At 39.8% G+C, this 24967-nt stretch overlaps 1 protein-coding gene across 4 annotated transcripts in view; it reads right to left on the bottom strand.

The window, feature by feature from the left end:
• man1a2 (mannosidase, alpha, class 1A, member 2) overlaps positions 1-24967 on the bottom strand; it is a 117234-nt gene that overhangs the window by 60773 nt on the left and 31494 nt on the right. The window contains exon 1 of one of the 4 annotated variants that reach the window (XM_023837168.2): positions 6534-6713. The exons of the other annotated variants lie outside the window; for them this stretch is intronic. The gene's annotated coding sequence lies outside the window, so the exon portion shown is untranslated. Of the gene's footprint in view, positions 1-6533; positions 6714-24967 lie in introns of those variants that run through there. 4 annotated transcript variants of the gene reach the window in all.

Below are 24967 nucleotides of genomic sequence, written 5' to 3'. Positions count from 1 at the left end.
TCCCCATCTTCACATGTTGCTTCCTGTTGGTCAGGAAGTCTGTGATCCATCTGGAGTTGAGTACGTGTAGGTAGGAGAGCTTGTTGTGCAGGAGGGCCGGGATGATGGTGTTGAAGGCGGAGCTAAAATCCACGAAAAGGATTCTTACGTATGTTCCTGGGGAGTCAAGGTGCTGGAGGATGAAGTGCAGGGCCATGGTGACAGCATCGTCTACAGATCTGTTGGCTCTGTAGGCAAACTGCATGGGGTCCAGCAGGTGGTCAGTGGTGGCTTTGAGGTGGCGGAGTAAGAGGCGCTCAAAGGACTTCATAACTACAGGTGTCAAAGCAATGGGTCTGTAGTCATTTAGTCCTGCTATCTTAGGTAGAGGTCTTAAAGCATGCTGGCACATGGCATGACTCCAGTGGGGTGTTGAAGATTTCTGTGAACACAGGAGTCAGCTGGTCAGCACAGTGTTTCAAGGTGAACGGGGAGATGGAGTCTGGACCTGCAGCTTTGCGGGGGTTCAGTTTCTTGAAGACCTTGTTAATGTCCCCCAGTTGGTGTGGGGGAGGTGGTCAGTGGTTGGTGTGAGGAGCTGCGGGGGATGGTGATATGTGAACTGTCCAGTTGTCTTTCAAAGCGGCAGTAGAAGTCGTTCAGTTGATCTGTCTGAGCTCCTTCCAGACAGATGCGAGGTCGTTGGCTGAGAACCGGTGTTGGAGTTTCTCAGAGTACAGTCGTTTAGCATTTCTCACTGCCTTGCTTAACCTGTTCCTCAACTTCTTGTACCTGTCCTTGTTCCCACTTGTGAATGCGTCTTCCTTCTGCAACCTTAGCTGTCTGAGCTTAGCTGTGAACGAGGGCTTGTCATTGTTGTAACTCACCCTGGTGTGTGATGGTACACAGCAGTCCTCACAGAAGCTGATGTAGGATGTTACAGCCTCTGTGTACTCACCCAGGCTATTGGTAGCAGTCCTGAACATATCCCAGTCAGTACAGTCCAAGCAAACCTGAAGGCTCTCTGCAGTGGTGTTGTTCCAGACCTTTGTATGCATGTAGGTATGCAGTCAGCTATACAAACATTTGGGAAAGAATGGGTTGTTTTGCAGAGTTTAAACATTCAATTTGAATTAAAACATGTTACTGTCATGGATGGATGTCAAGGATGCCACCTTTGCAGTAAGTCAGTTCGTGAAATTTCTTTCCTGCTAGATATTCCACGGTCAACTGTAAGTAGTAGTATTGCAAATGGAAACATTTAGGAAGAACAGAAATAGCCACAAAACGGGAGCCCACATAAAGTAACAGAGCATGGTCTCTGAGTGCTAACGCGCATAGCATGTAAAAGTCACCAACGGTCTGTTAACTGAATGACTTCTGAGTTCCAAACTTCCTCTGGCACTAACCCCAGCACAAACACAGCTACATCTAAACCTCACATCACCAAGCACAATGCCAAGTGTCAGATAGAGTGGTATAAAGAATGCCATCACTGGATCTGGAGCAGTGGAAATGTTCTGTGGAGTGATGAATCGTGATGGATCAATCTGATGGACGAGCTTGGGTTTAGTGGATGCCAACGTTACCTGCCTGACTGCATTATGCCAACTGTATTGTTTGGTGGAGGAGAGATAATGAAATGGGGTTATTTTTCAGGGCTTGGACTAGGCCCCTTTGTTTCAGTGAAGAGAACTCTTAGTGCTTCAGCATACCAAGACATTTTGGACAATTCTATGCTTCCAACTTTATGGGAACAGTTTGGTGAAGGCACTTTTTTGTTCTCGTATTACTGTGGCCCAGTGCACGAAGCAAGGTCCATAAAGACATGGTTGGGTGAGCTTGTTGTGGAAGAACTTGACTGGCCCGCATAGAGCCCTGACCTCAACCCCATCAAACACCTTTGGGATGAACTAGAAAGGAAACTGTGAGCCAGGCTTTTACTGTATGTCCAACATCAGTGTCTGGCTTCCCAAATGCTCTTCTGGATGAATGGGGAAAAAATCCCACAGACACACTCCAAAATCTTGTGGAAAGCTTTCCTAGAAGAGTGGTAGCTGTCATAGCTACAAATGGGTAACCAACTCCATATTGATGTAGTTACAATGGGATGTCATAAAAGTTCCTGTAGATGGTCAGGTGTCCCAAGACTTTTGTCTATTTAGGGTATTTAAAATAATTGTCTGATGTTTTTATCCAAAGCCATACATATTTATAAAAACAGGGTCAGACAGTCCCTGGAGTAATTTAGGTTAAGGGCCTTGCTCAAGGACCCAGCAGTGACATCACTCTGCCAGCTGTGGTATTCAAAATGGCAATCTTCAGATTACCGGCACAGCAGCCTAACACACTGAATTATAAGGAAACACCGATAACGAAATTTCTGTCTGATACCGATAGCCAATTATTTCAAAAACTGACACCAATACCAATTGTTTGGGAGGGTCTGCTTAAGTATGTTTAAATGGACACTCCCCCCAAATAAATGAAAAAAATAATTACATTCCAAAAATATGTAAAACAGTTGCCACCCCATCCTGGGTTATTCCCTGCCTTGTGCTTGTAGCCTCCAGGATAGGCTCCAGACCCCCTGGGACCTTGAATAGGACAAGCGGTTACAGAAAATGGATGGATGGATTGATGAAAGTATGAAAAAAAAAAATGTTTTGGTAAGAAAAGACCAACTCTGGCATACAACAACTGTCCCAAAGTTGTAATGATGGACAAAATGACAGTTTATGACCAACTGATGTATTTTTTGACCCCATTAGATGGTGTTCTTGGTTTGCTTTGGGTCATGCTTTGTGCCATTTTTAGTACAGAGAGCTCCATCTAGCAAATGGTTCATGAAGCATCATTTAGTCTATAACGTCAGAGCACTATATTTTATAACTGTATACATGCTATCAAACGCATGCATTACTGACTGGTATTATTCGGCAGTACTGCAGCCTTTTTTATTGGAACGGATTAGTTTTTCAGAAACTCTTCCATACTCTTCACTGCCTGAACTTAAGGTGAGCAATTCAATTTGTGTTGAAATGTTTATTAATCAATCCTCCTCTTGAAATTTCAGCAAAGCAATGTTTACAGAATTCATTTCAAACAATGTTAAAATAACTCTACACAGCAGACATTATTCTAACTGTTTAGTACATGGTGAGCAAAACAAGATGAGTCACTGTTGTAAAGGAAATTATCAACAGTAAATATTAGCTAAAATTTTTTTACCACTGGCCGATGTCCGATTTTTGCTGTATGGACCGATAGTTGGCTGATACAACCGGTGCATCTCTGCAATACACAGAACCTCACACCACCCCCAACAACATCAAATGACAGGGATGCTTAGGCAATATACACCACTCACAAACTGATGCTACATGTCCCGCAGCATCATTCTGGTGTCATTTTCATAAATTTACGTTGAAGCTAACAGAAATCCTTTCAAAAATAAACAGCCACATCTGTCACATGCATGCCACATCTGTCAGGAACATTTTAGCTAAGCTGGCTTGAATGAGAACCCCTAAAAATAACAAAGAAGATTAACGAGGGTACTGAAGCATATAGTATTGGTAACATTGTAACTCAGTCAGAACATCCTGCCCACTATAAGGTGGACATCTCAGTAAGATACAGTGAGCCCCTGTATCTGCAGTGGATTGGTTCCAGAACCCTCAGCAGAATACGGAAATTATCGGATGCAAATGCATGGATATAACCTACATACATCCTCCTGTATATTTTAAATAATCTCTAGATTATTTTTAATACGTAATACTATGTAAATGCTATGTAAATCTGTGTTATACTGTATTGTGTAAGAAATAATGACAAGAAAAAAAGTGTTCAGTACAGACACAAATGCAACCATCATAGTACATGCAGAAAATATGGTAATAGTTTACCTTATTTTTTAATAAGGTATTAATTAATTAATTATTGTTATTAATGAACTATTATCCTTGAATGGTTTTTTTCTCCAACAAACAATATTATGGAAGTCCCAATTAGTCAGTTACTGGAAAATTTAGTTCCAGGATATGAATGGAATTCATTAATTACTGTATCACCACATAACCTGGGTTAGAATATTCGTCCTACGAACATAACCTTCACCAGGTAATGTAGCAACTCTGTGACAACACCCTTCTCACGGCCGTTAAGAAAGTCTTGTGATACTTTAAGACAAGCTTGGGACTTCAAAAAGCTTAGTAGTGATTTTGAACCAGTGAAGTGACTTATTATAAGTCACTATATTATTAGATTTAAGATAAACAGGTCCTTCTATTTTTGAGGTGCTTTGTGTGACGAAGGAGGGGGTGCATTTTTGATTCTTAACACACCAGCACTCTTTGTTTCTCTCCGATCAGTACCTAAGTGTGCACACCACCCCTGGACAAGGCCACCAAGGGGGTTAACAGCCTGCACCAGGCTGGATCTTTAAATCAAGGCCCAGGTTGTTATTCCTAGGTTTTAAATCTCTGAGCCATAAAACTTGGAATGTTGGCCTTCCTTTGCCTTGTTATGTGAATCACCCAGCACATGATCTGCCCATGTAAAGCATCCCATGAGCTGGGGGTTAAGGGCCTTGCTCAAGTGCCCATGGACATGTGACTATTTGGCCAAGCCCAGGGCTTGTACTGTTGACATTCCAATAATAATAATTGACACTTTTATTAATCCCTGTGGGGAAATTCTTTTTACGCCTCCCTCAACTTGCTCTTTGTAGAGCAAGCTGTCCGCAAAGGGCAACCCCCTGTAGTGGCGCCCAGGGAGCTGGGGGTTGAAGGTCTTGCTCAAGGACCCACAGATGTGCTGAGGCTGGGCTTGAATCGACGACCTTGGGATTACAGGCACACGGCTTAGCCCACTGAGCCACACACTGCCAGTTACAAGTACTGAGACTTAGCCAGCTGAGCCACACACTGCCCCCTCTAAAATCTTTGTAATAATGCAAAATATGTCTCCCTAGACAACTGAGTCTTATTCTGCAAGACATGGCACTTTAACAAAGTTTCAACTAGTGGTGCACTTCTATGGAAATTTGACTGATAACTCGTAATAGCTGCCAAACTTGCCAGCACAAATTAGTGGAATGATGTTACATCATTTTTTATTCCATGGAAAACAAAAGATAGATTTGCAGACCAGATTTACCAATGGATTTTATACTAGAGATGCTCCGATCAGCATTTTTGGGGCCAATCACCGATTACCGATCACCAAGATCATGATCTGCCGATTGCCGATCACTGCCGATCACAGAATGGCAGGGGAATGGGAATCTTTTATCTATAATCTAGCAGAGTTTGCACCATTTGTAGAAATGAAACTAACTCTAAATTAACTATATTGAAGAAAAAAACTGTAGAAATAGGCTACAGTCAAGATCTTGATTAATCAAGCGCTTGACACTTGGTGCCCCACACTGAAGGAGGGGCAGTGACACTTTGGTCAGCACTGTTGCCTGACACCTCCAGGGTCAACACATGAAATGTTCCCCGAGAGCAGAGTGGTTTAGTTTCTCATACTCGGCATATTCAGTTGTATGGCGTGTTCTAATTAAGATGCCTAATCATGTTAGTGGTGTTAAAATGCCGTTGCTTGCTTCCACCTCGAGGGATTTCATCACGACATACATTGCAAACGGCTAACTTTACGTCTTTATCGGACACTTTGAAAAACTTCCAGACGGGAGAACTCATGTTGCCACTAGTAAGCTTCGCTCCGCTGTTGTTAACCTGTGCGCACAATATTAGGAAATATATTTTTATGTCATATAACGTTACCCGGTAACTGACTGCATGTTGTAACGCGTTGTTTTGTTTTGCTTACGGCCATATGTGTACATGTAATTGAACGGTGCTTACACTATTCGTACTTATTGCAACATGACAACATTTTTGTAAATTATATTCTGTATAGGGACAGCTGAGGAAACCCGAAGGCTCATACGTTTTCAAGGTGAAAACGAACATCTGTTTTTAAAGTCCAAATACGGCGCAAAAAAACTTTGGGAGTGAGTAATCTTTACATGCTACGATGCTGACGGCGACATCTTGGAATTTGTGATAAACATCGGAGCATGTCCTCTGACGTAACGTTAGGAGGTAGTGACAATGGATGATGACGTATAACAGTGTAGTAGTGGTGTCCCATTTCTTAGGGGAAATTTTTTAACCCTACCCCTTTCCACTTCATTTCAAGGGGCAAGGGGAAGGGGTGAGGGGTAGGCAAAGGGGTAGAAAATAGAATTGGGATTGGGCCTTAGTCGCGTTTCAGTTTGTTTCCCCAGTCCGGTCATTGTGATATCACTGCGTGTTTTCTTGACTGCCCTTTTTTTTAAAAACCCCATTCTCCCAGATTTCCTGACTGCCGCTCCTTTGTTTCCGCTCTGCGTCCCGCATACGGCAGTAATACTACAATTTTCGGTACGATAATAGCCAATCTGCTTACCTAATAAACACAGATGGTGGACAACTTTCGCCAATGTGCAAATAGCGTTCAATTATTAAGAAAATTAATCCCAATATTAAAATTATACGTACCTTATGATTGGTAGAGGCGAACGGAGTCAAAAACGGGAAACTGTGATCAATAAAATTTAAATACGTGCAAAAAAAATAAAACCACAAAAACTGGAATAGCGAGCAAAAAAGCAGCGATCTCAAATACGCGAAATCTGCGCGGAAACGGATGTTTACCAAGGTAGTTAACTACTGACTTCCACTTGTACATTTCTGTTAGCGCGTTGTAAAACGAAGCGGAAAACAAAAATGAACAAGGCTAGTTTCCAAAACTTTTCCTCTCTATCCAAGAATTCCAAAACTTATCCAGGGCCTGGAAAAATTATTTCAAAATTCCAAAACTTTTCCAGGTTTTCCATGACCGCGGGTACCCTGATTGAAGATGATGACACAATTTTATGCATGAATGAACTTAGATCTTCTTTTAACTTAATTTTGTCTAAAACGAAGTAGAGCAGAGCATACTTAGCCGTGATATTTCACCAAACTAACTTATCCTACAAATTGAAAACTCCAAAATTGAAAAATATACGCCGACCCCGTTTATAACACGTTTTGATCGATAATGAAATGCGTTTTGTAACTTTTTGACCCGCCTGCCCGCACCCACGATATTTTAAAAATGTCTGCCCTAAAACCGCCCGCACCCGCGTGTCACCCGGTTACCCGCGGGTCACTGGTCGACCCGCGCATCACTATTAGACATACTCCAGTTATGGTCATTTTTAAATGTAGCCTGGAGACCTTTTTATCTCACTGTGCTTATGGCTAATTTTGTTGTAATCTTAAGATTTTTAAAATTTGTTTACTTAACAATTCTTTATACATTCCTAAAGCTTGCAACATACCTTAATGTATTTTATTGTGTATGGCCTCCTGAGATTAATTTTATATCAGTTTTAATTTAACATACATATATTTTTAACCTTCTGTAAAGCACATTGAATTATCCATGTTTATGAGTGGTGCTATATAAATATAATTCCCTTGCCTTCTGTGCTAAGGTGTGAGTGAGTGTCTCCTGATCCCCAGCCCGCTGAGTGTCCCGACCATCTTTTGAGTGTTTGTACTGATCTCCCCACATCTGCATGCATGCTAGCCTCTCCCATCACTGCCTCCATGAGAGATTCCCTGCCTTTTTGACCTTAGCATTTAGTGTTTAAGTTTCCTGTTTGCTCCACATCTGGGGCCTGTTTCACAAAGCAGGATTACTTGCTTAGCCAGATAACTTACCAGATTTAAGGTAGTCTGGGCTAAATGTAAGTTGATGAAAATAAGGTTTAACAACAACAGTGCTTCAGGCTGATAACCCAGACTTGTAGTAGAGATTTTTAATACTAAAATCATTTACTGATGTCATGCACTTGGAGCCCAGTTTATAACTGTGTGTAACCTGCCTACCTGGGATGGTACACAAATCTGGTTTTAATAATCAGTAAACACTTAACACTGCTGAATAAAAAGACATGAATAAAACTATCCATCCACCCATTCCCCAGACTGTTTATCCTTCTGGGTCGCGGGGGTCCGGAGTGAATAAAACTAAAATAAATAAAATTAATAAAAATAATAGCTGCATTCATTTACATTGCAGCCATGTGTTTAAAACGTGTTAATGCACTCCACGCTATACATTTTACATTTGGCTTAAATGTCTGTTGCTAAAAACTGGCCTTTGACCTTAGCAAAAGGCAACTTTCAACTAACCACTGACTTATGGGGTTAACAAAGGCCATTTTTTGAATTACTGCACAGCAGGTGGTTCTTTGCCTTCTGTGCCGTATATTTAAATAAATAAAATACACTATTTGTCATGCACTAATTCTTCTGTAAAAACATATGGGCTCTGACGCTGCTAACATTTACTCTTTTGCTGCTAACTTTCAATGCTAATAAAGTCTACATAGCCTGTCATGATAACTACGTCTGCTGGACGATATATTGTCCAAGAAATAATTGCGATAAACAATATTATTTATATTTGAAGATCATTTATGCTACTTGTCACACTTCAGGAACAGGCGAGCCGGGAAGCAGGCGAGTGGAGCCAAACTTACGAGTAAAAGGGGGCTTATTTAGGGCAGACTGGCGACGAACAGCAAACATCATGACAATACAATGACGGATCTGGGGAATACTGACTGAGACACGGACTAAATACGAGAGACAGGCTGAACTGAACAAGCAAGAGGTGATCACAATCAGGAAGTAACACGAGGTAACGAGGTGGGCGTGGCACACACGAGGATCGGACGAGCCGGGCATGACACTACTGATATAATGATATTATAATAGCATAATACTGCAAGTTTACCCTTTCAAAGAGTAATGAACTTTTAATTCTTAAGAATATTCCAACAATGGAATTGGAATGCCAAAATAAAGCAAATATCCTAAATAAATTAAACATAAATAAAACTACACAACCAAGAAAAAGATAAAATGGACTCTCGGGCTCTGTTAATAAAAATTGCATTATACATATAACATTTGGTACAGGAGTACAGAGTCATTCATTCCATTCCAAGCAATATACTGCAAATACAGTTTTGCGGATCTTCAAATCATCACTTTCACTAAATGTATTTAAAAATGGTAACGAGAAATATTTGAAATTTGTTTTTATTTTATTTGAATTGGTTCCAGAACCAAATGTAATAGTTGTCATTAAGTTGTAGTTTTTATTTAATTTTCTTTTATTTATTTATCTTAATTTACTTCATTTATGGAAATGTTTTTGTTAATTATAACCTTGCCTTGCATACTGTAAGTACGTAGTGCACAAGTAGTTTTAGTAAAATTCATATTTATTCTTATAACACCCATACTACACTTCATAAACGTGTATTTTAAAAGCAGCTTCGCATTGCGTGTTACTGCTAAAAGTATTAACATTCGAGACTTAAGGGAAAGAACCAATTGGTGTGTAGCAATTCAAAAAACTATTTGCCAGTATTGAGGTCAGAAAAAAATATCAATCAATATATTGTGCGATAAGTCAATAACGTAATTATCATGACAGGCTTAATATCAGCCAATACTGATACAGTATATCATGCATCCCTAGTTTCAATCAGGTCTATGGTGGAAATTACGCATTATGGTAATCCAATTCTCAATACTATGCATGGTAATAACCAGGATATGCATACATCTCTGAGCACATATCTTTATAACAGGCAAGGCAATTTTATTTATATAGAACATTTCCAAACACAGAGGTCATTCAAAGAGCTTTGCATAAAACAATAATGGTTAATGTTTCTCCCATTTGAAATTTATGCTCAAGGACAAAACCTGTACTTTGGGGTCATTCCTTTACCATTGTATATGTACAGTAGGTATCAAGACATTTTCATGAAATCGCCTTTTATTTTAAAGAGTAGGTTACATAGCTTTACAGTACTGTTTTGCTGAACATTGCATTGCAACAGATACACATAATAGCCAGAACATATTGTTGCAGGAAAGAACATCTATTATTCCCTTTGTTGTCAGAAACTTCACGCATCGTGTCATGCAAATGCCAGCTCTTGTCGACCCAAGAAATAAATCAGATTAATCAGCCTTTTCAAAATATCATGGTTTTTCCTCACCATGTTGTTTTTGGCTAACTGGAGATGCACATGTCACTCAATCTATCAGTCCTCACTAAGGGTTCCACTTTCAATTTTAAGGAACAAGAAAGCCCACTAGGGTGGCACCATGGTTAGCATTGTCACCTCACATCTCGGAAGTCTGTGTTTGAGTCTCCACCAAGCTTAAATGTATGTAGAGTTTGCATGTTGTCGTGGGGTTTCCTCTGGGTACTATGGTTCCCCCTCACAGTCCAAAAACATGCTGAGGCTGACTGGAGTTTGCAAATGGCCCATGCATGTGAAAGGTATGTGAATGTGCCCTACAATGGGTTGGTACCCCATCCTAGATTGTTCTGTGCCTTGCACCCAGTGGCTCTGGACTTCACTTCAAGCACACTTATGAACAATTTGGTAACTCTGAGGTAATTAACCTCAGCTGGTCCTAAAGGTGTGATGTCAAGAAGAACAGTATTTACAAATCAAAGTATTTTAACTCTTGGTTCTTTCACTTATAGTACACCAATTCTGTGCCCACAAAACAACAAGGAATACTGGAGACCAAGTGACTTTATCCTGCCTGATGGTTGCACTTGCATTCTAAACAGTTAAACAAAGTTAATTGCTCTCCTTCTCATACATTCATACATAGACACACACACACACAGGCCACTTTATTAGGTACACCTGTTCAACTGCTTGTTGAAGAAAATGTCTAATTAGCGAATCATATGTCAGCAGCACCGTATATAAAATCATGCAGATACCAGGTCAGGAGTTTCAGTTAATGCTTCAAACACCATAATGGGGATATAAAGTGATTTAAGTGACTTTGAAAGTAGTGTAGCCGGTTATTTGGGTTCGCCACACTTTACTGTAATAAAGAAAATAATAAACGGAAGGAACAGACCCGTTAGTGTTCAACTCAAGTGGTGGTCTTTTTATTGCCATACATACTCCGTCTCCCGCTCATCACAACCCGGAACCTCTCCTTACATTTCCTCTATCCCATAACAACATGCCTTCACAATAAGACACCTATCCAACATGAACAGTCTGTTACAGTAGCATGGTTATTGGTGCCAGACGAGCTGGTATGAGTATTTCTGAAACTGCTGATATACTGGGATTTTCATGCACAACCTTTTTCATGCTGAAAAAGAAAAACCATTGAGTTAGAGGTGGTTCTTTGGGCGAAAATGCCTTGATGGCAAAGGTTAGAAAAGAATGGCTAGACTGGTTCAACCTGATAGGCAACAGTAAATCAAATAACAATGTATTACAACCAAAGTATGCAGTAGTGTATCTCTGAATGTACAACACATTGAGCCATAAAGTAGATGGCCTACAGCAGCAGAAGACCACACCAGGTACAATGTTCCTGAGAAGTTTACAAATGATCCACAAAATACGTTTAGATGGCAAACAGCTGTGTTCACAAGATGTGGGCTCTATTTTTGCCCTCTGCTGCCCTCTATCCTGCAGTTACAGTTCTGGGTTGATTTGGCGTCTATCATGGGGAAGATTTTCAGGTATAATGTTATATATATATAATGAAGTGGTAATAAAATCCATCAAAGATCAGAGAAATGATAACAAATACAGTTATATCTATATCTTAGTATCTAATTAACTCACTCTTCCTTCTGTTTAACAAACCATAGATTTGAAATATTGTCTTAACAACATGAAGAGGGCCTTCAAGTCTGGAGACAAGGAGAAGATCAAGTGGATGCAGATAAAACTGAAGATTCAAATCCGCCAGGGGAAAAAACACTACAGGCAGAAGCTACAGCAGAACAGCACAGAAGAAGTGTGGAATGGGATCAGGGCCATCACTAGCTACAAGCAAGCTGGTAAAACTGTGGTAGAAGGGAGCATCAGCAGGGCTAATGAGCTGAATCTGTTTTTCAACAGATTTGATTCTCATGAGCCAGTTCTACCCTCCCCAGATGCCACCAGCCTTATAGCCCATTTCCTGTAACATGATGCTGGTGCCAGAGCCAAATCAGTGCCACATTTGCTTCATGCTTTTCCACTGCTGATTACCTGTTGCTGTACCTGAAAAGCTGGCTCCGGCCCAGTACCAAAGAATAGCTGATCTGAAATTGCAAACCCATGACAATGGCATTTAGGGAGGAGCTACAAAGCACTGTAAACTTTGGCAGAGTCACATTTGTTACTTCCAGTGTTTGAAGTTTTATTTGATTTCTGTATTTGCTGAAAACATGCAGAAACTAGAGAAAATAGAGCTGGAGAAATCAGCTACATTTGTAGTATGGAGCAAATTATTAACAAATAAAAAACAAAAAAACACGTGAGCAATATTTGACAAATGTCAGTGCAGAGTGGGCCACTGCATTATGAACAACAACAATCTTTTTTTCTACAACACCAAACCTACTGGGAAGGTGGTTTATTATCAGACTGTCATGACCCATTAGCATGGAATCGTTGTCAAAGTGTGCATCATTAATGTTCCACACAAATTGAGGAAAAATAAATTGTGTAAGAAGTGATTTATTAAAGATGTTTTGAAACTTGCACAGATCATATATTTACAGTAATATGTACTTAGATGAAGCTTCTTCATTTGTTAATGCTGCTCCATGCTTTATTTAATATTGGTGAAACGTGCCAGCAAAAATTACATGAACGCAAAATTAAAGCGTGTAAATAAGAATGTGTGTTCAATAGCCTAGATAATGGATATTTTAATAGACACATATAATGATAATAGTGTGATTGTTTATGCAGTTTATGCGGATCAGAAATTTAGTCCCACTCCGGTCCTGACTACTTCATTCTTTTACTTAACTTGGCCCAAGCTAGACATATAGTTCAGCGTATCAGGAAAAACAAAAAACCTCTTTGTTGAAATTTTCACCAATTTTGAGCTTCATTGAACCCTTTACCCTTAAATTGTAAAGTATTATCCTAAGTACTGGAAGACCTTTTTAACATTTTGTACATTTGTATCATATGGACGTGGTATAAAAATGCATGCCTGCAACGTGAAAAGTTGAACATTATTGTGAAATATAGTTTGAATTATTTAAGAAATCACATTTGCATTATATATATCTTATAATGACTGTCAAATGAAAATCACAATGTTATTATAAAATACAATTTAAAGATTAAAGATAATTGTAGAAGATAAACCTTATTAAGAAATATAATACCCTTTGTGGAATTATTTAAAAATAAAAGAACACATTAATTATTGAAATATTTATTTATTAATTTAGGGTGAATTCAGCAAAAGTGGGACATCAGGTGAAGTGGGACATTTAAGCTTTGTCCTAATGCTACTTTAAAAACAATGAAACACACAGTGCTAACATCATACTATAATAGGGCTGGGTCTTCAACAACTGTTGTCATTGGTATGACATATATGATGGTTGCGTTCAGAATTTCAAGATAAGTTGTACTGTATAGCGCAACCGCATGCCAAGTGGACGGACAAACAATATAACTGTTTTGAAAGATAAGGCTGTTAGAAGCATATAATTAGGTATATCGTTTAAGATGTTGTATTTTAGTAAAAGAGGGCTGGAAATTGTTTTAAATATAAAGCACATTTTTGAAAAAATACACTGCTCAAAAAAATTAAAGGAACACTTTTTAATCAGAGTATAGCATCGAGTCAATTTAACTTCTGGGATATTGATCTAGTCCGTTAAGTAGCAATGGGGGTTGTTAATCGGTTTCAGCTGCTTTGGTGTTAAAGAAGTTAACAACAGGTGCACTAGAGAGGCAACAATGAGACGACCCCCAAAACAGGAGTGGTTTAACAGGTGGAGGCCACTGACATTTTTCCCTCCTCATCTTTTCTGACAGTTTTTTTCACTAATTTTGCATTTGGCTACTGTCAGTGTCACTACTGGTAGCTTGAGGTGATACCTGGACCCTACAGAGGTTGCACAGGTAGTCCAACTCCTCCAGGATGGTGCATCAATATGTGCCATTGTCAGAAGGTTTACTGTGTCTCCCAGCGCAGTCTCAAGGCCATGGAGGACATTCCAGGAGACAGGCAGTTACACTAGGAGAGATGGACAGGGCCGTAGAAGGTCCTTAACCCGTAAGTAGGACCAGTATCTGCTTCGTTGTGCAAGGAGGAACAGGAAGAGCACTGCCAGAGCCCTACAGAATGACCTCCAGCAGGCCACTGGTGTGCATGTCTCTGAGCAAACAATCAGAAACAGACTTCATGAGGGTGGCCTGAGGGCCCGACGTCCTCTAGTGGGCCCTGTGTTCACTGCCCAGGACCGTGGAGCTCGATGGGCATTTGCCATAGAATACCAGAATTGGCAGGTCCACCACTGGCGCCCTGTGCTTTTCACAGATGAGAGCAGGTTTACCCTGAGCACATGTGACAGAAGTGAAAGGGTCTGGAGAAGCTGTGGAGAACATTATGATGCCTGTGACATTGTTTAGGAAGACCGTTTTGGTGGTGGGTCAGTGATGGTCTGGAGGGACACACAGACCTCTACAGGCTAGATAACGACACCTTGACTGCCATTAGGTATCAGGATGAAATCCTTGGACCCATTGTCAGACCCTACACTGGTGCAGTGGGTCCTGGGTTCCTCCTGGTGCACGACAATGCCTGGCCTCATGTGGCGAGAGTATGCAGGCAGTTCCTGGAGGATGAAGGAATGGATATCGTTGACTGGCCCCCATGCTCCCCTCACCTAAATCCAATGGAACAACTCTGGAACATTATGTTTCAGTCCATCCGACGCCACCAGGTTGCACCTCAGACTGTCCAGGAGCTCAGTGATGCCCTGTTTCAGATCTGGGAGGAGATCCCCCAGGACACCATCCGTCGTCTCATTAGGAGCATGCCCCGACATTATCAGGCATGCCTACAAGCACGTGGGGGCCATACAAACTACTGAGTACGATTTTCAGTTGCCTACCGCATAATTTTTTCACTTTTATTCTTTAAAGTACATATATTTTTTATTTATTCTTTAAATTCAGTACCATCAATGATGTGGCATCCTTTCGTTCCTAACACATTAACCAGTCCATATCAGTATAGATATACAGCATGATTTTTTCCCCCATTGAGATCTGATGTGTTTTCCAAGCGTTCCATTAATTTTTTTGAGCAGTATATATTAGTTTTTTGTTTGCTTTTGTCTTTAGTGCTGTCCCACTTTTGTTGAAGGTGCTAGTAAAAGTGGGATACTGTAGTACTTTTCAGGTAAAATGGGACACATTATTACATGTATATCTGGGATGCCCTACTCTTCGATTGCAATCGACCTGTGTTTCTAGGTAGATTGTGATACGATAAAAAGATAATACTCTATGTGTCATGACCTGCGTGTACGATCCTCATGTGTGCCACGTCCCCTGATCAACCACGTGTGCTCCCCTGATTGTGCCCAGCTGTTTTTCATCAGTCTGATATGTTCTGTGTATTTAGTCCGCGTCTGGTCCATTTTCCCCAGATCAGTCATTGATGTTGTGTGCCGTATTGCGTCTGTTTGCCCTGAATTAAACCCCGTTTGCCCGTATTTCTGGCTACACTCATCTGTTTGCCTGCTTGTCTGCACAGCAGACGTGACACTATGTCATTGGTGGTGAACTGCTCAATTGCGAACATAAGAAATTTACAAACGAGAGGAGGCCATTCGGCCCATAAAGCTAGTTTGGGTAGAGTTCAACTAATTGCTTAGAGTTGTTAAAATCTATTCTAGCTCTAATTTAATTTGCACTACACTAACAGAAAAACTATTCCATACTCTAACTACACGCTCCACACACCTAGAGATGTAACCTAACATCCTATTGGCCTTTTTTATTGCTTCCCCACACTGGTGAGAGTGGGACATGGACACACCAACATACACACCAAAGTCTTTCTCATAATCAATTACCTTTATTTCACTGGAACCCATAAAATATCTGTACTTGATATTTCTGCTCTCTGCACGGCTTACCTTACATTAATCTATGTTAAATTTCATCTGCCAGGTATCAACCCAGCTGCTACAAAAGTGGTTCTAAAATTTAACCCTGCGGAACTCCACAATGAACGCAGGCCCACTGTGATATTATGCCTCTAATAACTACCTGCTGCTTCCTGTCTGTCAACCAGTTTCAGATTCAAGCTGCTACAGTTCCTAAAATTCCTGCAGCTTTGAGCTCAAGCAGGAGCCATTTGCGGGGGAAAACATCAAAGGCCTTCTGGAAATCTAAGATCACATCGTAGGCCTTTTTGTGGCTTCCTCAAAGAACTCAAGTACATTAGTTAAACAGGATCTACCTCTCCTAAATCAATGTTGGCTAACACTCAGAATGTTATTTGAATCTAGGTAATCTATCATTTTAACTTGCATAAGAACATAAGAAATTTACAAACGAGAGGAGGCCATTCGGCCCATCAAGCTTGTTTGGGGAGAACTTAACTAATAGCTCAGAGCACGCTAATATAACACCCATATTCAAAAAAGGGGATAGACGTAATCCTGCAAACTGTAGGCCAATCGCTTGAACTTGCATAACTGGAAAAGTAATAGAAGCTATAATCCAAGTGTATCAGGATTATGAGTAATAAAAATGATGTGGTGGTTATGGGTGATTTTTATTTACCTGGGATACAGTGGGACAGTCTCTGGCTCTTCTGCAAATTAACTTCAGATGGTAGAATTAGTACAGGATTGTTTTTTAACTCCGTTTTTAATACCCCTACCAGGGGAGAAGCCCTTCTTGACCTTGTTTTGTCTAATAACCAGGATAGGATTGGAAAATTAGAGCTTTTAGAGCCACTGGATGGTAGTGATCACAGCATGATTAAATTTGAGGTTCATTTTAGTGTCCAAAGAGCAAAGTCCAAAACAAAAATATACAATGTGAGGAAGGCTAACTTTAATGGAATGAGACTGAAACTAGAAACTGTAAACTGGAGTTAAACAGCAAAACTGTTAAAGGGGCATGGGAATTTATTAAAATAAGTCATGACTATAAAAATAAGTCATAAATAAGTCATGTTTCCTCCTCTTAAACTTTGATTTTAATTCCTTGTCACTTCCTGGCATTCCATCTGTTATTAATTTGGTTAAGTCTTTCACATATTTGGGTATAGACATCTATCCTTCTATCCACAATATTAGTCATAATAATTTTAAGAAAATTTTGTCACAGGTCAAGGCATATCTTTCAAATTGGTCACATTTACCTAAATCTTTATATGCTCGTATATCAGTAATTAAAATGAATATTCTCCCCCATATAAACTTTTACAGTGCTATGCACCTTTAGCAGCCCCTGCACATTTTTGGGACCAGATTAATTCAGTTCTCTCAAGGACATTTCCCATTACATATAAAATTAGAGAACATAAGACATTACATAAGAACATAAGAAATTTACAAACGAGAGGAGGCCATTCGGCCCATCGAACTCGCTTGGGGAGAACTTAACTAATAGCTCAGAGTTGTTAAAATCTTATCTAGCTCTGATTTAAAGGAACCCAAGGTTTTAGCTTGCACTACACTAGCAGGAAGACTATTCCATACTCTAACTACACACTGTGTAAAGAAGTGTTTTCTCAAATTCAGTTTAAAATGTTCTCCTGCTAATTTCCACCTATGGCCATGAGTTCTAGTATTTAAACTAATATTAAAGTAGCCATTTGGCTGAACAGCATCGAGACCTAATAGAAACGTATATATCTGGATAATGTCCCCCCTTAATCTCCTTTGCGCAAGGCTGAACAGATTCAGCTCAGCTAACCTCTCATCATAAGACATTCCTCTTAGACCAGGAATCATCCTTGTAGCCCTACGTTGAACCTTTTCCAAGGCAGCAATGTCCTTTTTAAGGTATGGTGACCAAACCTGCACATAATATTCTAGGTGGGGTCTTACCAAGGAATTGTATAATCGTAGCATCACCTCCCTTGACTTAAACTCCACACACCTAGAGATGTAACCTAACATCTTATTGGCCTTTTTTATTGTTTGTTTGACTCATCTGCCGGCCCCTGGAGGATGGGCTCCCCCTTTGGGTCTGGTTCCTCCCAAGGTTTCTTCCTCTTAGGGAGTTTTTCCTTGCCACCGTTGCCTTTGGCTTACTCAATGGGGGGTCCTTACGAGGCAGAAATGTAAAGCGCATTGAGACAATGTAATGTTGTGATAATGCGCTATATAAATAAAATAAAATTGAACTGAATTGAATTGCTTCCCCACACTGGCGAGAGTGGGACATGGAAGCATCAAGATATACACCAAGGTCTTTGTCATAATCAGCTACCTTTATTTCAGTGGAACCAATAAAATATCTGTACTTTATATTTCTGGTCCCTGCATGGATTATCTTACATTTATCTACGTAAAATTTCATCTGCCAGGTGTCAGCCCAATCGCTAATTAAATCAAGATCCTGTTGTAGCCTCTGTGCTGCTAATTTAGTATCTGCTACACCACCCACCTTGGTGTCGTCTGCAAATTTAACCAGTCTACTGTATGTATTGGTGTCAATATCATTAATGTAAATTAGGAACAATAATGGTCCTCAACTTTAACCCTGCGGTACCCCACTATGAACGCAGGCCCACTGCGACATTGTGCCTCTAATAACTACCAGCTGCTTCCTGTCTGTTAACCAGTTTTTCGATACAAGCTGCTACAGTTCCTAAAATCCCTGCAGCTTTGATCTTAAGCAAGAGCGGTCTTCAACATCAAAGGTCTTCTGGAAATCTAAGTAGATCATGTCGTAGGCCTTTTTGTGATCAATTTCTCGCGTAGCTTCCTCAATGAACTCAAGTAGATTAGTTATACAGGACCTACCTCTCCTAAATCCATGTTGGCTATCCCTCAGAATGTTATTTGAATCCAGGTAATCTACCATTTTCACTTGGATTATAGCTTCCATTACCTTTCCAGTTATGCAAGTTAAACTGATTGGCCTATAGTTAGCTGGATTACTTCTATCCCCTTTTTTGATTGTGGGTGTTATATTAGCATGCTTCCAATCAGAAGGTACCACACCAGTAGATAAGGATTTCTAAAATAGTTAAAGGCAAAATGTTAAAGGTTGGCTAATAATATCCCTCATCTCTTTTAAAACTATAGGTAAGATGCCATCAGTGTCACGCCCACAGGGGCAGCGCAGCACAGCGGCAGACAATAATCACCTGACGACAGGTTCTATATAAAACAGACGCGACCACTAGACAGATCGTGAAGTATTGTTGCCATCCATTACACATACCAAGCATTCATTTGTCTATTGTCTCTCCCGCTTGCCTTGCCTGTTCCATCCTGCCCTGCTGTCTTGCCTGCCCGAACCACCTCGTCTGTCCTGCCTGCCTCCTCGATCCTGTATCCCTGCCTGCCTGCCCTCTCCGTCCTGCCTGCCCGATCGTCTCTCATTATGTTCCCTCCGTCTCCTCGTCCCATCTCTCTACGTAGGACAAATCTCCCCGGCATTTGACCCTCCGCGACCAACCCGACTATTCTACTGGATTCTCCCTGTCTGTTTTGGTGTACCCGATCTTATACATTTAAATAAACGGCTCTCTCACATATTGGGGTTCTAACCTAACCCCCGGCAGTACTAAATTAACTATGGCAGCCTGACTAAAAGAGAGACCTGGAAGGAAGCACAGACATGAGGGTTTCCAGGGGTTTTGGCGTCAAGTCAAACTACAGTCAACAGCTTAAGTGATCGGCGAGAGTGGCAGGACGACAGCACCAATCCCCCCTTTCACCTTTAATCTCAAATGACCATGAACCTCCAGATTTCCCATTCACCTTAGCAAAGGGGATTTTACTATCCAAAAGACAGACTAAAGAGGTATGTCTTAAGCCTTGACTTAAAAGCAGAGATTGTTCCGAACACTAATAGGAAGTTTATACTATAACTGTGGTGCTTTATGAGAAAATGCTCATTCTATATTGTGGGTATGAATAGAAGACCTGCATCTTGCGATCTAAGCGTACGATTCAGAATGTAGTTGCAAACGAGGTCACTCACATATTGCGGTGCAACACCATTTACAGCTTTATAAGTTATAGTATTTTGTAGTCAACACGAAATCTAACTGGCAGCCAGTGTCGTGAAGATAAAATTGGGGTAATATGATCATATTTTTTAGTTTTGGTGAGGACTCTGGCTGCTGCATTCTGGACTAGCTGGAGTTTATTTAATGACCTATTTGGACAGCCAGAGAATAAGACATTACAGTAATCGAACCTGGAGGTAATAAATGCATGAACCAATTTCTCTGCATCTTGAAAGGATAGCGTTGTTCTTAACTTGGCAATATTACGCAGGTGAAAATAGGCAGTATGGCTAATGTTAGAAGCATGTACATCAAACAAAAGATCAGAATCTAGAATAACACCAAGGTTTTTAACAACAGTACTTGGTGCAATAGATAGTCCATTCAGATTGACTATGATATCAGATCATAGTACTTCTGGTGGCTTTAGTCTTATCTAGATTTAACTGGAGGAAGTTGTCTGACATCCACTTTTTGATGTGAATTAAGCATTCTTCCATTCTCTGAGGTTGCTGTCTATCTTCTGGTTTGGCCGATATATATAATTGTGTATCATCTGAAAAGCAATGAAAGCTAACTCCATGCTTACGAATAACTAAGCCTAAAGGTAACATGTACAGTATAGAAAGCAGTAGGGGACCTAAAACTGAACCTTGTGGCATAAGACCATTATAAGACCCTTATTATCCTGCAGATTAGTGATTTCAGCTTTTAGAGCTCTTTTGGAATTAAAATATTGGAAGAAACTATTAATGTCATCCTTACCTTCCAATGCAATCTTCCTTTCTACATTCCTCTTAGCGAGTCTAATGTTATTTTTTAACTCAACCTGTAGACTTAGATACTCCTGCTTTATTTTGAAATTGTTAGTTAATTTCCATTTGTGAAAGAGAACCCTTTTCCTCCAGACTTTATTCTTAATTTCTGTAGTAAACCACCTTGGCTGCAATTTCCTAGATTTAGTTTTGCTGAAAACAGGTATGAAGTCCTCTTGCACTTGCAACAACGTGCTTTTTTTTTTGAACAATTGTTTTTATTTTATATTCAAGAATGTATAACACAGAATACAGAAGGTAAACAATTTTCCCCCACCCATCCCACCCTAAAAAGAAAAAAAGAACAAAAAGGAATCAACCCTCAGGTAAACATCTGTTTAACAAAAATAGATAAATGAATAATACATATAAATTGTAAAATTATTAATAAAAACAAATACACAACAAATTAGATTAAGTACATACAAAAGTAAATATACGTTAACGAAGATCAATGAGTTCCTTAACTTTCTTATAAGCAAGTCTCCACTTAGCTAAGGTTCTGGAGGAAGCTCCATGCATACACGCTGTTGAAAGCTCCATAGCAATTATATCCAGCAAACTTAGAGCCCATAAGCGTCTAGACATTGAATATGAAGGGTACCATCGGCAAACCTGTAATTTTTTAGCTGCTGTAAAAGCAGCAAGAAGAAGGTTTTTTTGAAAGTAGGTAAATGTCCATTTTGAAAAGTCATTTTAAAAAAACAGAGTGGGAGTTAATGACAAATCCCTACCTATTAGAAGAGATATCAACAGCTAGCTGGTTCCAAAATGAAAGAAGAGCTGGACACTCCCAGAAAAAAATGTAAAAACGTCCCTACAACCCCCTGAGAACATAGATTACAATTTGGAGGAAGAAATATTCATGTGGTCATTTGGTGGTTAGGATTCCTAGAAGATATGGACACAGTCTTCTGTGTGTGATGAGAGAGTATGTCCTCTATCTCATTTCCCAGGTCTTTTGACCACACTGCAACCACACCAAGGAATTTATATGTTGATTTAAGAAGAAAAGGGTAGATGTAGGATGCAGAAGAAACGGCATTAAAATTATCGGAACATTGGTTTCGGAGTGGATGGAGAGGTAAATCAGCATCCAAAGGAACCCCATAAGAGCGCATGGCCGATTTGATACGTAGATACATAAAGAAATAGGCACCGGGAACATGATATCGAGCCTCAAACTCAAAACTTAAAGCGACAGGTATTTTAGGAACTGTAGCGACCTGGGTTGATAACTGGTTAACAGATAGGAAGCAGCATGTAGTTATAAGAGGCACAATGTCACAGTGGGCCTGCGTTCATAGTGGAGTACCGCAGGGTTCAATTTTAGGACCACTATTGTTCCTAATTTACATAAATGATATAGACACCAATATATACAGTAAACTGGTGAAATTTGCAGATGACACCAAGGTGGGTGGTGTAGCAGATACTGAACTAGCAGCTCAGCAGCTACAGCGGGATCTTGATTTAATTAGTGACTGGGCCGATACCTGGCAGATGAAATTTAACATAGACAAATGTAAGGTACTTCATGTAGGGAGCAGACATATAAAGTACAAGTATTTTATGGGACCTACTGAAATAAAGGTAGCTGATTATGAGAAAGACCTTGGTGTGTATGAAGATGCTTCCATGTCTCATTCTTGCCAGTGCGGGGAAGCAATAAAAAAAAGCCAATAGGATGTTGGGGTATATCTCCAGGTGTGTGGAGTTTAAGTCAAGGGAGGTAATGCTAAGATTATACAATTCTTTGGTGAGACCTCACCTAGAATATTGTTTGCAGGTTTGGTCACCATATCTTAAAAAGGACATTGTGGCCTTAGAAAAGGTGCAGCGTAGGGCCACAAGAATGATTCCTGGTCTTAGAGGAATGTCATATGAGGAAAGGTTAGTTGAGCTAAATCTGTTCAGCCTCAAGCAAAGGAGACTGAGGGGGGACATGGTCCAGGTCTATAAGATTCTAACAGGTTTGGATGCTGTTCAACCAAATAGTTACTTCAGCATTAGTTCAAATACAAGAACTCGTGGCCATAGGTGGAAATTAGCGGGAGAACATTTCAAACTGGATTTAAGGAAGCACTTCTTTACACAGCGTGTAGTCAGAGTATGGAATAGTCTTCCTGATAACGTAGTGCAAGCTGAATCCTTGGGTTCCTTTAAATCAGAGCTAGATAAGATTTTAACAACTCTGAGCTATTAGTTAAGTTCTCCCCAAGCGAGTTCGATGGGCCGAATGGCCTCCTCTCGTTTGTAAATTTCTTATGTTCTTATGTAATGTCTTATGTTCTCTAATTTTATATATAATGGGAAATGTCATTGAGAGAACTGAATTAATCTGGTCCCAAAAATGTGCAGGGGCTGCTAAAGGTGCATAGCACTGTAAAAGTTTATATGGGGGAGAATATTCATTTTAATTACTGATATACGAGCATATAAAGATTTAGGTAAATGTGACCAATTTGAAAGATATGCCTTGACCTGTGACAAAATTTTCTTAAAATTATTATGACTAATATTGTGGATAGAAGGATAGATGTCTATACCCAAATATGTGAAAGACTTAACCAAATTAATAACAGATGGAATGCCAGGAAGTGACAAGGAATTAAAATCAAAGTTTAAGAGGAGGAAACATGACTTATTTATGACTTATTTTTATAGTCATGACTTATTTTAATAAATTCCCATGCCCCTTTAACAGTTTTGCTGTTTAACTCCAGTTTACAGTTTCTAGTTTCAGTCTCATTCCATTAAAGTTAGCCTTCCTCACATTGTATATTTTTGTTTTGGACTTTGCTCTTTGGACACTAAAATGAACCTCAAATTTAATCATGCTGTGATCACTACCATCCAGTGGCTCTAAAAGCTCTAATTTTCCAATCCTATCCTGGTTATTAGACAAAACAAGGTCAAGAAGGGCTTCTCCCCTGGTAGGGGTATTAAAAACGGAGTTAAAAAACAATCCTGTACTAATTCTACCATCTGAAGTTAATTTGCAGAAGAGCCAGAGACTGTCCCACTGTATCCCAGGTAAATAAAAATCACCCATAACCACCACATCATTTTTATTACTCATAATCCTGATACACTTGGATTATAGCTTCTATTACTTTTCCAGTTATGCAAGTTCAAGCGATTGGCCTACAGTTTGCAGGATTACGTCTATCCCCTTTTTTGAATATGGGTGTTATATTAGCGTGCTTCCAATCAGAAGGTATCAAGGAATGTTTCATGGAGATTTGAAGACACTAATGAAGTGAAAAAGAAAACAATTACTTATATGATGTAGTTGGATCTTCTGAACAAAATTTTACAATTAATTTATTTGTGACTTGATTTCTTCGTCAGTAAAATATTGCTTTGTGCAATTAAAGTATATATTGCCTCTATACAAAAAACACTGCCCCACTTTTGCAGAAGAGCTGTCTCACTTTATACTGAAAGGTATGATATAAATAATGTCAACAATATAAACGTTTAATGACAGACTAAGCAGTGGCACATGATTTTCATTAAGTCTTTGAGACTTGCGTGATAGGTTGTGCATTTTACTGAAATTTTATGCAATCAAACCTAGTTTTACTCATGACATACCGATAAAAATTAAATGTATATACACTATACTGCCAAAAGTATTGGGACACCTGCCTTTACACACACATGAACTTCAATGACATCCCATTCTTAATACATAGGCTTTAATATGGAGTTGGCCCACCCTTTGCTGCTATAACTGCTTCAACTCTTCTGGGAAGGTTCTCCACAAGGTTTAGGAGTGTGTTTATAGGAATTTTTGACCATTCTTCCAGGAGAGCATTTGTGAGGTCAGGCACTGATGTTGAACAAGAAGGCCTGGCTCGCAGTCTCCGCTATAATTCATCCCAAAGGTGTTCTATCTGGTTGAGGTCAGAGCTCTGTGCAGGCCAGTCAAGTTCCTCCACACCAGACTCACTCATCACTGTCCTTATGGACCTTGCTTTGTGTACTGGTGTGCAGTCATGTTGGAACAGGAAGGGGCCATCCCCAAACTGT

The sequence above is a fragment of the Paramormyrops kingsleyae genome, chromosome 16 (assembly GCF_048594095.1).
Source record: "Paramormyrops kingsleyae isolate MSU_618 chromosome 16, PKINGS_0.4, whole genome shotgun sequence".
NCBI lineage: Eukaryota > Metazoa > Chordata > Actinopteri > Osteoglossiformes > Mormyridae > Paramormyrops > Paramormyrops kingsleyae.
This window is presented reverse-complemented; position numbering and strand designations above follow the sequence as displayed.